Source organism: Dendrobates tinctorius, unplaced genomic scaffold, assembly GCF_039654945.1.
Source record: "Dendrobates tinctorius isolate UK_male_01 unplaced genomic scaffold, ASM3965494v1 ptg000572l, whole genome shotgun sequence".
Lineage (NCBI taxonomy): Eukaryota > Metazoa > Chordata > Amphibia > Anura > Dendrobatidae > Dendrobates > Dendrobates tinctorius.
The window spans coordinates 817,006-831,834 of NW_027362230.1; the positions used below are offsets into that span (position 1 = coordinate 817,006).

Below are 14,829 nucleotides of genomic sequence, written 5' to 3' on the forward strand. Positions count from 1 at the left end.
AGGTCATTTGACCTGCGGATTTCTTCAAATCTACGTGGAAAAATCCGCAGGAGGAAAATCCGCACTTAGCCTTAGGCGTTTTTTAAACCTAAAGTGGCTAAAAGACGTTGAAAAGCTTGAGCATATGCACAGAGAACCTTTTTATTACATAGAATTGCTTATGTTGATTCTTTTGCACATTTTTTCAAAGGTTTTTCAAGCGATTTCCGCAGCAGAATCTATCCTGTACAGGAAAGTCTGTGTTGCTTTTCTATGCAATATGAAATCTGACCTTGCGAAGGCCAAAAAGTGGGTGCCCATGGTCAAGTTCAGCATAGACAACAGCAGCTCTTCTGGTCCATATGCGAAACTTGATTACATAGTGAAATGTTAGCGGACTATTTAAAGGGGTTTTCTCATCATCCTAAATGTGTAAAATTGCAAAGTGCTATAAAGACAAGCAATTTCTGAAATATATATATTTAAATCCTCTCTGCGCTCAAAAATACGGAGGTGGGTGAGCTTAATTTTACTATCTACTGTTCATTGCCAAGGTTACAGGCCACCTCTGGAGTCTGTCAGTGGTGGCCAGTCTTCTCAGCAATGAGTGCTCGCTTACAAGTTGATTGATATGGAGCTTGCAAACTGTCCTTGAAGCTCGCCATATCGCTCCTCTGATGCTGCAGATCCAAAGCTGGCTCCTCTAGCAGTGTCTGTGATAATGGTGCAAACTGTCAATTACTCAGGAGTGCTTGGTTTGCATAAAGTACTAGCTTTCAGCTATGAGGGAAGGAACCCGCATGAACTGCTGAATATGACAGACTTTAAAAAGCTGACGGTGGAACCACATGCAAACCTTCCCAGACAAGGGACCTTTCAGACAAGGGTTTATACACATTACAGTATCAACCAATTATATCACAGCTTTTATTTCTTATAATGCGCTTAAAAAATGAAAGCTGCGCTGTGATTGGTTGCCATGGACAATTTTCATAAATCTGACCCGACGTGGCTAACTAGTGATAAAATATCTAATGTAGTCTCGGGTTCAGTTCAAATTACATGTCAGCTTTCTGTTGTAGGTATTCATTGTGGAGGATTTCCCAACATGTATCTCCGATGGAAGGATGCAGGTGTGATACAGGACAGCCAATGTGCAAAAAGCATCTGTACTTTTCTATTTCAAAGCCATCACTGTGTATTTTGCCCTTTGTATACGTTGGACATTAAGCCCGGGCAGCGTTGGACACCCTGATCACGTGCTCAGCCTCATCTCTCCGTGAAATGCGTAGGGACAGCAAGCACCGGTGACCAATGTCTTCATTAGCAGCTTTGTTCTTATACACACATGGAAACATTTTTTTCCCTGTGCACTAAAGAACAGCTGTAGAATGGGGGACATATATGCCAGGATGGGGTCTATTTACCTTAGACCCATCCTGGTATATGGGACATATACACCAGAATGGGGTCTATATACACACGTGGTCAAAATTGTTGGTACCCCTCGTTTAATGATAGAAAAACCCACAATGGTCACAGAAATAACTTGAATCTGACAAAGGTAATAATAAATAAAAAATCTAAGAAAATGAACAAATGAAAGTCAGACATTGCTTTTCAACCATGCTTCCACAGAATTAAAAAAAAACCTCAGAAATAAAACAGAAATGGAAGGATGTGGTAACTTGTCGCCTGGGCCGATGCTTTTAGGGCAGGAGTCGGCTGGACAGCTGAAGTGAAGGGAGCTGGAGCTTCGACGAGTTCAGTACAGGCGGGCCAGATGCTTTACCAGAGGCAACCAAACCTGGTGGCTGATTTCGAGTCTGGGGCGAAACAGGCAGAAGGAATTGTCATCATGGCGAGGTCAGGCCAGGAAGGAACTGGGGAGCTGTCTAGGACGGTGCAGTCCGGGCGTGTACTGCACAGAAGTGACAGCCAGAATGGGAAAGATGAGGAAACAAGCAAATGTCATCATGTACCAACTGTGGATGTAGCGTGTGAAGTACTCAGTAAAGAAAGTGTTAAAGTTAATTTGGACTGTGTCTCCATTGATGGGGGTCGCCTGAGAGAGGGAACATTGCCTGGGAAGTGCCCAGAGGAAGCTGATTCTGGAGATGCAGGTATGCAGAAGAGGTGAGTATATTTTCCTGTAGGGGAAGGACTGGACATGGATATGGCAATTGTTTAGGTCACACGACTACAGTCCTGTCCCTCCCTTACATATATAACAGGACATATATATATATATACACTAGGTAGGGCCAGGATGAGGGACATATACACTAGGATGGGGAACATATATACGGTATACCAGGTAGGAGCCCAAGATGTGGGACATAACTCCATAATCGGGGAGAGTGTGCAACAAGGGTCCATACATATGACCAACATGTGGGGGGCGCCAGGTCCAAATTTTGCACCGTGGCTCATTGGACTCCCGTTAAGCCGCCGCTTAAAGGCAATGGCCCAATTCATCATTTGTGTTTTGCTTTTTTGTTTTAAGTCATTTTTTATCATCAAACTTCATGTTTTACAAAACTGCGCAAAAAAACAAACAAAAACAAATTGCAATTCCAGGGGGTTACTGGAGTGCATTTTGTGACTATTTGAAAAGTTGCAAAAGATGAATCAGGTGAAAACGTCTGGAAAAACCTAAACCTCGCCCACAGTGGTAAACTAAAAAAAAATGCAGGTAAAGATATATAAAATAGACTTTAAAAAGGGCAAATGGAAGACTGAGTTTGGTGCAAAACAAAAGAAAAAGGAACAAAACATCAAAAAGTTGACAAAAAAAACCAGGCGCTAATACAATAATGAATCAGGTCTATCGGGATATGAGACTCCAGGTTGTATTGAAATCCTGGCTGGACTGGAGATGTTTGCAGAACTGTAAGGGTGTGTGCACACGTTGTGGTTTCTGCTGCAGTGTACAGTACCATCAAAAGCAATGGAAAATGAAAACCGCAGAGCACACCTTGTGGAATTTTCCGCGCGGATTTGCTGCGGTTTTAAATCTGCAGCATGTCACTTCTTTGTGCGGATTCCGCAGCGGTTTGGCGCCTGCTCCATGACAGGTGTCAAACCGCAGGGGAAAACCGCAGGCTAATCCGCAGATAAACCGCAGGTCTTTTGACCTGCGGTTTTACCTGCGGATTTGGACAAATCCGAGCGGAAAATTCCGCAGCAGAATCTGCAACGTGTGCACACACCATTAAACTAACTGCCTACATGGTTGCAGATTGCATCGCCATAAAAGTGTATTTGAGTGGAAATCTTCTTTAAATAATGCATTTGCCCATTTCCAATTTGTTTCCTCCCCTTGTTCACTTCCCCTACAACTCTTTGCTGTACTTGTAACAGATGCGTCTCATCAGGCTGTAAATAACTCTGCTTAGTCTAATACTTTCCTTGGCTGCCATCAATGACATACTGTATGTACTATCTGGGGTAAGGCTACTTTCACACTTGCGCTTTTCTGCTGCGCGCTTTTGCGCACACAAACGCATGAAAAAAAGCATCATGCGTTTGTGAGCGTTTTTTTGCGGGTTTTGGTGCATTTTTTTTTTTAAAAAACGCATGCGTTTTTTGCACATACGTGCGCATTGCAATGCGCACGTATGCGCACCCATAGACTTTAATGGGTGTTTTGCTGCAAAAAAACGCATTGCGTGCGCATGCGTTTTTTGGCGGCAAGTCGGACGCACAAAAAATGCAACAGGATGCATTTTGTGCGCCCGAGCGCACACTGCAAAAAAACGCGTACGTTCGCATATGTAAGAGCACATATGCGCACCCATGTTAAAGTATAGGGGAAAAACGCATGCGTTTTTTTGCGCTAAAAAGCAGCGCAAAAAAACGCAAGTGTGAAACCAGCCTAACATTTGCTATCCATGGCTCACCTGCGCTCATCTTTTGAGCAATGAATTAGCGTCATATCTCACTCTGTGCCTTCACTTTGCTCATATTGCTGCCGGAAACGGTTGAAATCTGCATTTGACTTGGATCACAGGGGAGAGACGTCTGACATGATGTGGTATAGGCATGTATTCTTGGCTCATTTCTCTTCCGCTAATAATCTATTACAATAGAAGATTTTTAACCTCGGCTATGATCATAATTTTAGAAGTGTAGTTACTCGACTGCAAACGCATACAGTCCTGTAAATCAGCTGCCTTTTACATGTCTCCAGCTTTGGCATATTTATAGCAATGAACGCTTTCTGAGATTTAATCAAAATTACACAAAAGGATCCTTAGTAAACAAGTAAGACAGGATCTGAATTATTGCTGCATTTAACACCCACATGGAAAATGTTCTGTGCTGATTACACATAATATAAACCATGGCACCAGAAATTCTTCTAAGTTAAATGAATCTTTCATTTTTACAACAAATTTTCCTTCCACACTCATCAGAACAAAGTCCAGAAAGTTTCTGTTCAGCTCCGCAACTGTTTTCATCCACCCACCACCGATGCTGAGAACAACTGAATGGTGGAGGTGGTTTGTATAGACCACCCATAAATTGATGACCTATTCTTACCCTTTAAGACTAATTTCTGACAATTCCAGAAAATCCCTTTAAATGGGCGTTCTCAAGTTTGAAATTTACCTCCAATCCAAAGAATGAGGGGATGACTTCCTGATCACTGGGACAGTCATGGCCTCCGTCAATCCTGAGAACCAGGGCTCTGAAGAGTTATCACCTACCCTCAGGGGATCATTGGGGGCCCACCCGCTGTTGCACCTACCAATCCCAATAACCAGGGCTCCCGGTTGAATGGAGAGGTCAATCATGCGCACAGGCGCTCCATTCATTCTAATAGGAGAACCAAAAGATCAGCATAGTGTTGCGCTCTGCAAACTCCGGCACTCCCATTAAGAAAGAATGGAGTAGTAGTGCGTATGATCGACCTACGCTCTACTCAGCTGGGAGCCCTGATTCTTGGGATTGGTGGGCGCCACACCAGTGAGAGCCCCAATGATTCCCTGTGGATGGGGGATAACCTGTAAACATGAGAACACCCTTTAAATATACAACCTTTCTCAAAACTTAGTGACTGAAAACAGAGTACCACTATGTAGTGAAGCCACACTGACACCACTCTCCTACAAACATGGAGACAGAGAAAACACTGTTTCGCCAACGACAATGGATCCTCCTGTGCTCATCACTGATATGAGTTGCACTTTACTGAAGCCAGGGGCAGAGGGCACAAAAAATGAGGGGGGGAACTACCAAATACCAAGGGCCAATGTACGGGGCACAGACCAGTATGGGAGACAACATAATGGCATTACTCTTCTCCCTGTGCCCGGTTGACTCACAAGTACATGTACCTTCTGAATCGTAAGGTCTTGCAGAATATGATGCAGCTATTTTGTATATCTAAAGATTAATACCCCCAATACACTTAAATAATAAGCAGCTCCAGTAATTCCGATCTCTACAATGAAGGAAAACTACTCACGTATGTGACATATTTATATATTCCAAGAATGAAGATCTGTTCTGTGCATGAAGTCAGAGAATAAAGCTCAGTGTTTAAAATAATCCTCATTGTGTTATCGGAGAGATTTTCACAAAACAGGTGGGAAATTACATCTCTTCACTCTGCGGCACTGTCACAACTAATCAGAGACAGCCCCAAAACACTTATTCCAAGGAGATGTGTAACATCTCAGACTCCCGCCTGGATTTAGTTAAATTGCCATTTCCATTAGATTGTAATTAAAAATAAGTCATGTGCAATTACTCTTACAGACATTTCACAGAGAAAGAAACAGCTACAAAATGCAAACTAATAGGCTTCCAATAGTACGCCTCTCTCAGTGGTAAGTGTGATGAAAGATCCAAAGCAAGAACCCATTAAATACAGGCGGTACAGGGGTGTACTATCTATTGTGACCAGAGACTGATACACTATATGCATCTCCACATTACACTATATGCATCTCCACATTACACTATATGCACCTCCACATTTCACTATATGCACCTCCACATTACACTATATGCACCTCCACATTACTCTATATGCATAGGGGTGCACGCATGTGTGGGGTCGCACACATATAGCAAAGCATCGCATAACTAAGCCTCCAGCAAAAGACAGTTACTCCATGACAAGGAATTAACATCCACCTTCTCTCTTCACGCAGGTATTCATGTCATTCAACTTCTGATTTGAACCACCCTGCATGTATTTCACTCCATTCAATGTTAGCAAACAGTGTGAATGGTAATCATGTCATTCATCTTCTTTGCTATAATTCATCTGTTAAGCCCCCGTTACACACTGCGATATCGCTAGCAATATCGCTGTAAAGTCACCGATTTTGTGACGTTGCAGCGATATTGCTAGCGATATCGCTGCATGTGATACTTACCTCCGACCGGCTCCCCCGCTGGTTATCGCTGATCGCGCGAGAAGCTCCTGGACCATTTCTCGTGGGCCACTTCCTGCGACGCTTCCTGTGGCGCCGGCGAGCGACGCGTGGAGCCGGGCGGGAGGACGCAGGATCGCCGCGTCTGACAGGTAAGTAGCGATCCCCGTCCCCAGCGATGTCGCTAGTGAGATCTGCCTGTGTGGCAGCTCACTAGCAACCACCTAGCGATGCACCAGCGATCCTGACCGCGTCATATCGCTGGTCGGGATCGCTGGTGCATCGCTAGGTGTAATGGTACCCTTACATTGTTCTCAGTACTTACTGTTGTATATCCATGGGGGGGATCTCTGTAAGATGTTATCTCAGCAGAGGTGCTATAGCATAGAGATGGAATCAGGACTGCGTCTTTGATCATCTTTTGCACAAAAGGATGTGTTGAGCAGCTGTTGCTAATTTATAACTAAGCAGCTCCCACAATCCCTCTCTCCTGGCCCTGTAGTGGGGTATATAAATTTAGAATCATTCTAAGGGGTGCACGCATGTGTGGGGTCGCATGCATCTAGCAAAGCATCGCATTAGCTAAGCATCCAGCAAAAGACACTCCATGACAGTTAGTCAGGTAATTCACACTTTGATCTCCCTTTTAACCATGTGCCTTATTTCTATCCTCCTGTGTTCCCTTGCCATCCACATTCACCGCCCCATCGCCTCTCCATCACCACTCATACACATCAGCCCCTCTATACTTAATCTCCCATGTACAGTTCCCATGCACTTCTCACCTTCCTGAAAAACCTCAGCCCATCTTGCCCAAACACATCGCACAAAAAAACTTCTTACATTTCAAAGAACTACTTGCTCTTTAAGTTCCTACTGACTTCAGGGGACATCTCCCCAACCCCGGTCCACAATCCCCCAACTTGAACCCCTACCCTACCCCATATCAAAACCATAATAATCTTATTAATATTACTTGCACTCCCTCATCTCCCTCTTTCAATTGTGCCCTCTGGAATCCACGGTCTGTATGTAACAAGCTTCCTTTCCTGCCCTCACTAAAACCTGGATTCAGGATTCTGACACCGTCTCCCCTGCTGCCATTTCCCATGGTGGCTTACAATTCACCCATTCCCCGAGATCCACAAACAGACCTGGTGGTGGAGTCAGCATACTCCTGTCCCCACAATGCACTTTCCAGGTCATCACCCAGTTCCATCACTCTCATTCCCTTCTTTTGAGGTCCACATCATCAGGCTCTCCTGTCCCCTCCCCCTCAGAGTAGCGGTCATATACCGGCCCCGACGCTCACCCACCCACTTTCTTGACCACTTCTCAGCCTGGCTGCCACACTTCATGTCCTCAGAACTACCAACCCTTATCCTGGGAGACTTCACCATCCCCATTAACAGCCCCACTTCCACATCTGCATCCCAGCTTCTATCACTAACCACTTCTCTTGGCCTCTCACAGCTGTCAACCTCTGAGAACCACAAAGACGGTAACACCCTTGACCTGGTCTTTGTCCAGCTCTGCTCAATCTCTTACCTAAATAACTCACCACTTCCCCTCTCTGACCACATCATTTTCTCCTTCACGCTCACAAATCCTCGCCCACCCCAGCACACTCCTACCTATCACACATTCAGAAATCTACATGCCATTAACCCTCAGACACTTTCAGACACCCTACAATGTTCCCCGTCCCCAATTTCCCCTTTTTCCTGTCCTGATCTGGCTGTTCATCACTACAGCAACACTCTTAGAAGCACCCTTGACCAAGTAGCACCCCTCACCCTCAGAACTTCCAAACACAGAGTAAAACAGCCCTGGTTCACATCACAAACTCGACATCTCCAGTGATGCTCTATGAGTGCTGAACGCCGATGGAGAAACACCCGCACACCAGAAAACTTCATCCACTTCAAATTTATGCTAAGAATCTATAACTCTGCCCTTCACCTCGCCAAACAGACCTACTTCACCACCCTGATCTCCTCACTAGCCAACAACCCCAAGAAACTTTTTGACACCTTTCACTCCTTTCTCAGGCCAAAAGCACAAGCCCCTATCACAGACATTTGTGCGGATGACCTGGCCTCCCACTTTATAAAGAAAATAGATAATATCCATCAGGAAATCCGCTTCCAACCACCAAGTGCTGAGGCTCCCATCCCTACCTGCACTTCCCCTGGCTCACTTTCCACATTTGATCCTATCACAGAAGAAGAAGTCTTCATATTCCTCTCTTCTTCTCTGATAGCACAAAAAAACAAAAAGTTAAACCGCACCCTATAAGCGTCAAAGTCTTTAAGACAGATTTGTAAAGGCCCACGTCAAAACCAGCTTGAAAAAGGTCTTCGGACCGAAACGTCACCACAGGAGGCAGAATAAAATGTAAGGCTTTTTTTCACCACTGTCTGATGCGCTGTCTTTTTATCTATTCCTCTCTTCTTCTCGTCCGACTACATGCACTACTGACCCCATTCCCTCCCATCTCCTCCAGTCTCTCTCTCCAGTCGTCACAACTCACCTAAATACAAGCTTTATTCTCTCCTTCTCCTCTGGCATTTTCCCATCCTCCTTCAAACACTCTATCGTTACTCCTTTTCTAAAGAAATCCGCTCTCGACCCATCCTGCACAAACAACTACAGACCAGTCTCCAATTTCCCCGTCACCTCTAAACTTTTGGAGCACCTAGTCTACTCCCGCCTTACCCGTTACCGCTCCACTCACTCCCTCCTAGATCCTTCACAGTCCGGCTTCCGTCCCCTACATTCGACTGAAACTGCACTCATCAAAGTGGCCAACTGTTGTGAGTTCATTTTCTGGTCTACCAGTCAGGCTCCCTCTGGTGGTAACAGGAGGTAGTGAGGCTGATTTAATCAGTAGAGATTTGCCACCTGATAATGAGGATGACGATTGGACCTCAGGAATCTCAGATTGGATTTAAGACAGCCGACGCCCTACTCTGGTGCTGATGATTCCTTCTGCTTGTCAGGTCTTGGTTCTCAGCTCTGTTCCAGTCAGCTCAAGCTAAGTTTCTCTGCTAATGTTCACACTTGATTTTGTTGTTCTATTCAGTTTTTTGTGTGGTCAGCCAGCCCCGACTGGGGCTGTGCTGAATTTCCACTCTTATTTGTCTGTATTTGCCAATTTGCTTTTTGTCCCTTATTAGATTGGCCTCTTTTTGCTCTGTCTCAGAATATTTCAGAGTGCTGATATAGTGGGAGAAGTCTAGTGACTTCAGGGTTAATTTTGTTATCAGAAGTGTTGGACATTATTTTGTAGGGTTTTGGGCAGATTGCAGACAGTGTCTTTCCTTTCCTCTCCTTTCTAGTTAGTTTGGGCCCCATCGTTTGCTCAGCCTATTTTCCTACCTGTGTTTGTGTTTTCATCTTGTTTCACCGTCAATACATGTGTGGGGGCTGTCTATTCCTTTGGGGTCTGCTCTGGGGCAGTTAGTTTTCCCTTTTCTTGCTTTAGGCTTATTTAGTCCTCCGGCCGTGACGAGGCATCTAGGTTCATCTTAGGCACGCTCCACGGCTGCTGCTAGTTGTGTGGTTAGGATCATGGATCTGCAATCTGCATAGTTACCAACCCCTCTGGTTTTTCTGGGCTTAGCATGTTTAGGTTTTTTCCTCCTCGGTGACCCATTCATAACAGCCAACGACCTTCTGACAAGAATATGTAACGATGACCACTCTCTGCTCATTCTTCTCGACCTTTCTGCAGCTTTCGACACTGTTGACCACTGTCTCCTACTCTCTAGGCTCCAGTCACAAGGCATTAAAGACACCGCTCTCTCCTGGTTCTCTTCCTTCTTTCTGACTGCTCCTTCAGTGTTTTGTTCGCTGGCTCCACATCATCTCCTCTTCCTCTCGCTGTCGGGGTACCTCAGAGCTCAGTCCTTGGCCCCTTTCTCTTCTCTCTCTACACGGCCCCAATTTAACAGACCATCAGCAGATTTGGCTTTCACTACCATCTTTATGCTGATGACACACAACTATATACGTCATCCCCCGACCTTACCCCCGCGGTACTAAGAACGCCAGTGACTGTCTGTCCGCAGTCTCCAACATCATGTCCGTTCTCTATCTGAAACTTAACCTCTCACAAATTGAACTTCTTCTGCTCCCGCCATCTACTAACCTCCCTAAATCTGACATTTCCCTCTCCATGGGTTGCACCATAATAACACCGCAGCTGCAGGCGCGCTGTCTGGGTGTTATGTTTGACACCAACCTCTCCTTCACATCCCATATATAATCTCTTGCCCGCAACTGCAGAATCCGCCCTTTTCTCACCATGGAAACAACAAAAACCCTCACTGTCGCATTGATCCACTCCCGCCCGGACCACTGCAACGCTCTTTTAATTGGCCTCCCCGTTACTCGACTTTCCCCTCTCCAGTCCATACTTAATGCAGTGGCCAGGATCATCCATCTGGCTAATCGGTACTCGGACGCTCTTTGCCAATTGTTACACTGGCTGCCCATTCATTATAGGATCCAATTCAAGGTACTTGTTCTCACCCACAAAGCTCTCCACAGTGCAGTACCCCCCTACATATCCTCCCTCATTTCTACCGGCCTAACTGACCGCTGCGCTCTGCAAACGACTTTCGACTAACCTCTGCACTAATCCGCACCTCCCACTCCCGACTCCAAGATTTCTCCAGAGCTGCGCCAATCCTATGGAATGCTCTACCCCAAGAAATTAGGACTATCCACAATTTGCACAGTTTTAGGCGCTCCCTCAAAATGCATTTGTTAAGAGCGGCCTATCACATTCACTAATCAAAGTCATTTTATGTCTAAGTGTGCTTGTGTAGCCCATTCACTATCTCCATCTATCCCTCACTCCCTCAAGATGGCCGGACCATCATTGTATATACATCATTGTAACTACTCACCTGTACTCTGCATCTCCCTCACCTAATAATAATAATCTTTATTTTTATATAGCGCTAACATATTCCGCAGCGCTTTACAGTTTGCACACATTTATTCGTCACTGTCCCCGATGGGGCTCACAATCTAAATTCTCTATCAGTATGTCTTTGGAGTGTGGGAGGAAACCGGAGTGCCTGGAGGAAACCCACGCAAACACGGGGAGAACATACAAACTCCTTGCAGATGTTGTCCTTGGTGGGATTCGAATCCAGGACCGCTGAGCCACCGTGATGCCCATAAGCATAGATTGTAAGCTCTCACAAGCAGGGTCATCTTATTTTGCTTTAATTATTGTTTTGTTAACAATGTTACATATGACTTGTGTTTTGAAACTGTTAAACAGTAAAGTGCTGCGGAATATGTTGGCGCTATATAAATAAAGATTATTATTATGCATCTCCACATTACACTATATGCACCTCCACACTACACTATATGCACCTCCACACTACACTATATGCACCTCCACATTACACTATATGCACCTCCATATTAAACTATTTTCAACTCCACATTACACTATATGCACCTCTACATTACACTATATGCACCTCCACATTACACTATATGCACCTCCATATTAATATATGAACATCCACATTACACTATATGCATCTCCACATTACACCATATGAACCTCCACATTACACTATATGCACCTTCACATTACACTATGTGCACCTCCACATTACACTATGCGCACCTCCACATTACACTATGTGCACCTGCACATTACACTATGTGCACCTCCACATTACACTATGTGCACCTCCACATTACACTAAGTGCACCTCCACATTAATATATGAACCTCCATGTAGGGGAAGTGGACCGACCTATGGACCTGTCTGCAGCAGGAAGGGTTAATGTACAAGGTGCTGGACATGGACTACTTTATATGAAGGTGGGAGACACCTAGACAGAGGAGAAGGATATTGTAGTACAGGGTTTTTTCCAATAGGGGGAGACCAAGGACAGCACAAATGGAGGAAGGTGTAGTACTGCAGTTTGGCCATAAGATGGGAGCAGGGAGCAGTGAGAGCAGGGCTTAACATCAGCTTATGGCAAGAAACTGCAAAGTCATGTGGGGCTGGGTTACAGGAGCTCTAGAGGGGAATTCCCAGGGAGGGGATATATAAGCGATAGAAGAGAGTTCCAAAAGGTGAGTCCAGGGAGAGGAGCTCGGGAGTGAAGAAGACTGGAGGGAGAGGCAGGACAAGAAGATCCAGGAAGGACTGGTGAGAGAGACAGTCAGGGGGGTGGCCCTGACAGGAGAGCCGTAGGACAGAGAGAGCCCTGGAGGTATCAGAGACGGACGGACTCGGACGGGTGAAGCGCTGTAGTGGTAGGCCTAGGGCAGCCACAGTGAAAGAGCCGCAAGAGACGTCATTCAGGAAGACCGAAGAAAGGGAAAGGTACCCGGGCCTGTGTGCGGAGCTCGTTGTGCGGCAGCTGTGTGGTGCTGCGGTCGTCGAGAGGACGGCCAATAAAGAGGACCTGTTGGATGCACTTCAGTCTCTGTCCCAGTCTGTTCGCGGCGGTAAGAGGACCACCCCCCCAGTCGGCACACCTACCTACATCCACATTACACTATATGCACCGCCACATTACACTATATGCACCGCCACATTACACTATATGCACCTCCACATTACACTATATGCACCGCCACATTACACCATATGCACCTCCACATTACACTATATGCACGCCACATTACACTATATGCACCGCCACATTACACTATATGCACCGCCACATTACATTATATACACCGCCACATTACACCATACGCTCCTCCACATTACACTATATGCACGCCACATTACACTATATGCACCTCCACATTACACTATATGCACCTTCACATTACACTATATGCACCACCACATTACACTATATGCACCGCCACATTACACCATATGCTCCTCCACATTACACTATATGCTCCTCCATATTACACTATATGCACCTCCACATTACACTATATGCACCGCCACATTACACTATATGCACAAATTTGGAAGCACACAGTTGTCTAAAATGTCTTGTATGCTTAAGCATTAAGAATTCCCTTAGTTCGAACAAAGGGGCTTAGACTAACCTCTGAAAAACACCCCCATAGCGTAAGTCCTCCTGCACCAAACTTTACAGTTGGCAAAGTGTAGTCAATGAAGTAACGGTCTCCCGGTATTCACCAAACACAGACTCGCCCGTCAGATGCCAAACAAAGAAGTGCGATTCGTCACTCTACAGAATACGTCTACAATGCTCCAGTGGTCATTGTTGGCTGCTTTACACTACTCCATCTCACGCTTAGCCTTGTGCTTGGTGATATAAGGCTTGCATGCAGCTGTTCAGCCATGGAAATTCATGCAATGAGGCTCTCAAGCACAGTTTTTGTACTGATGTGACAGAAGAGGTTTGGATTCGGAGGCTTGGCTTACCGTCTCCACAGCCCTGGTTGCTATGCTTTCTTATTGCTTCCACTTTTCAATAATACCATTCATAGTTGATCGTGGATATTTAAGAGGGAAGAAATTTCATGAACTGACTTGGGACAATGGTGGCTCTTACCGGAATTGTATGAGTTCTTTAGAACAATTGATTCTTTCACTAATGTTTGTAGATGCAGACTGTGTGACGAGGAGCTGGATTTTTGTCTATAGTAATGGGACTAGATAAAAAAAAAGTGGAATTCAATGATTAAATGAGTTGTTTGCTTTAATCAATCAATCAATCAATCAATCAAATTTATTATCGCCAAGTACATATTACATATATACAAGGAATTCTTTGTGGCAAAGAGGCAACATAATATATAACAACAGATACAACAAGTAACATCTAACAAGACAGATACAGTATATAGTCTACACATGACGATTTAATTGTTGAACAGAGAGTGGATAGAAGCTGTTCATATGGCGGTTGGTACTGCATTTGGGGACTCTGAAGCGACGTCCTGAAGGGAGTAGTTGGAGGAGTGTCCCGGGTGAGAGGGATCGGATGAAATTTTCAATGCGTGGGATCGAATACTCTTATCATAAAGATCCTGGATTTTAGGCAGGGGGGAGCCTATAATTCTCTCTGCTGTTCTGAAAGTCCTTTGTAAGCGGAGTTTGTCATGCGCAGTGGCTCCCCCATACCAGACTATCAGAGAGGAACAAATCACAGATCTGATGACAGCATTAAAGAATAAGATCAGCAGATTCTTAGACAAACCATATCTTTTCAGCTGACGCAGGAAGAACATCCTCTGTTGTGCTTTTCTTATAACAGCATCCACGTTTTTCCCCCATTTAAGATCATGAGAGATGATAACACCAAGGAATTTGGTCTCTGTGACCCTAAGAACCACTTCGTCATGGATGTAGATTGGAAGTATCTCATGTTGATCTTTCCTAAAATCCACAACCATCTCAGCAGTTTTTTTAGTGTTGAGTACAAGATTATTGGCTTTACACCAGTCACATATTCTTTCCACCTCACTCCGATACAAGTC

At 45.0% G+C, this 14,829-nt stretch overlaps 1 protein-coding gene across 1 annotated transcript in view; it reads right to left on the reverse strand.

The window, feature by feature from the left end:
- The window catches only part of DNER (delta/notch like EGF repeat containing), a 344,793-nt gene that overhangs the window by 311,666 nt on the left and 18,298 nt on the right, over positions 1-14,829 (reverse strand).